At 45.1% G+C, this 2035-nt stretch overlaps 1 non-coding gene across 1 annotated transcript; it reads right to left on the bottom strand.

The window, feature by feature from the left end:
• Positions 1 to 362: 362 nt before the first annotated feature.
• LOC132482858 (U6 spliceosomal RNA) lies at positions 363 to 468 on the bottom strand. The gene has a single exon (XR_009531017.1). It is a non-coding gene; the product is annotated as a U6 spliceosomal RNA (small nuclear RNA).
• Between the last annotated feature and the right edge of the window lie 1567 nt (positions 469 to 2035).

Here is a 2035-nt window from a genome sequence, read left to right as displayed (position 1 = left end):
ATCAGACTCAAATTCTGTAAGGATGAATGTTTCACCTTAGGAGAGTGGGTCTCACTGGGGACAGTACCACCAAGGGTATGCTTTGAAAACACATGGGGCTATTTTGGTTGTTACAGTGATTGACAGGAATCCCCTGGCAGGAATCTCCTGGCAGTTAGAGGGCAGGGGCCAAGAATGTCATATGTCCTTCAATGCATGTGACATTCACAGGGATGAATTTTTCTACACCTTACATAATTTTCAAATGTCCCTCTAGCCAGTCGTGTGTATGAGAAACCTATTTGTGATTGTCTCAGCCTAAGCCTAACCTCATTTTACATGTAAAGTCAAAGTACTTTTTTCTTTTTCTAAAATTTACTTTTAAAAATATGGGATGCTTCCACAAATGTGCATGTCATTCTGGTTCAGGGGCCAGGCTAATCTTCTCTGTATAATTCCAATTTTAGTATATTGCTGCTGAAGCGAGCATAACTCAAAGTATTTTCTGAACAGTTTTAACATCCTGGAATTTTCCAGGAACGGAACTACTGTGTAAATTGAAAGGAGTGTGTGTTGTTTTGTTTGGAATGTTACCAAGAATGGTTTAATGTTTTAGAAAATCACACCAATGACATCAATGCCATTTATGGGCTGTACTGGATATCTTCCATTTGCCCTTCAAGATTCCCTCCACCCCTCTCTACCTCCCCTGGCCCTGGGAAGGGATTGTATCAGCAGGTTTCCTAGCCCTCTAGCTTCTGGGTGGGTTCACTCGTTGGAAAGCATGGGCAGGAGATCTGGAAGGTAAAAGGAGAGTGAGGTATGCTACTTGAAATGACCATCAGGAACTAGGTGTTATCTGATCCATGGAAACATAAAGTTGGATGTGACAGCGGTATTCTGTTTGAAAATGATAACGTTACATATACGATTGAGTCCAAGCTAGTCAGAAGGCACAAGTAAACTGCCCGAAGAGGTGTTTTTTGTTTTGGGTTTTTGGTGTTTTTTTTTTTTTTTTTTTTTTTTTTGCGGTACACAGGCCTCTCACCGCCGCGGCCCCTCCGCTGCGGAGCACAGGCTCCGGACGCACAGGCTCAGCGGCCATGGCTCACGGGCCCAGCCGCTCCGCGGCATGTGGGATCTTCCCGGACCGGGGCACGAACCCATGTCCCCTGCATCGGCAGGCGGACTCCCAACCACTGCGCCTCCAGGGAAGCCCTGAAGAGGTGTTTTAAACTCCTACGGTACTTGCTCCTACCGATTTACTTTTCACTTAATCCACGTTTATGGCTTCCTAGAGAGTTCTCTATGGCTGGTTAACAGAGAGAAAGCACAGGCCTGGTTTTTGCACAGTTTGCTGGAACCAGCTAAAGGCAGAATGTAGCTGCATTCTAGCCTCTATTTTACCACTGAAAAATAGTGGTAAAAGAAAATATTCTAGGGACAAAACTCTGGGCAGTACATCTTATTGTTCACTTCATGTGGAAGGAGAGATGGCCTCTCTTCTCTCTGGGCATAATGTTATTGGGAGATACAATCTGACACAGCCCAGAGTGTCCCTGCTTGTTCTCATTTTATATGCCAAGAATGCAAGGCCCTGACCACTTTACCTGGCTCATTTCTCAGGGCTGTGTTTGCGGGGAGCTGTCTTGAGGGATGAGGTGATATTTCCTTCTGGGATAAAGAGCAGGCTTGCTGTAAAAGATGTGAATTTCCCAAGGCCAATATCCTTCGGCTGTGACGCAGACATGCATTGTGTACACCTGGCCCCTCTGCATGGCCCCCTGTTGGACCTGGGGATGTGGAGAACCCACAGAAATATGCTGATGATGCTCATACTGCTTTCTGTGCTGCTGGCACCCGGGAAATAGTAACAGACTAACTTGTTGTTAGCTTGTAAGTAGGAGAAAATCCCATACCCTGACAAATATTTGTTACACACTTTGAGGTTGGTTTTACAAGCCTTTTGCATATTACCTGACTTGAACCTGATTTCACATTGAGGGGTGCAACTCAGAGTTCTTCCTCTTTAGTTTTGGTGACTTAAGGAAAAATA

This window comes from Mesoplodon densirostris, chromosome X (assembly GCF_025265405.1).
Source record: "Mesoplodon densirostris isolate mMesDen1 chromosome X, mMesDen1 primary haplotype, whole genome shotgun sequence".
Taxonomy (NCBI): domain Eukaryota; kingdom Metazoa; phylum Chordata; class Mammalia; order Artiodactyla; family Ziphiidae; genus Mesoplodon; species Mesoplodon densirostris.
The sequence above is the reverse complement of the archived record's forward strand: the minus strand, read 5'-3'. Positions and strand labels throughout refer to the sequence as shown.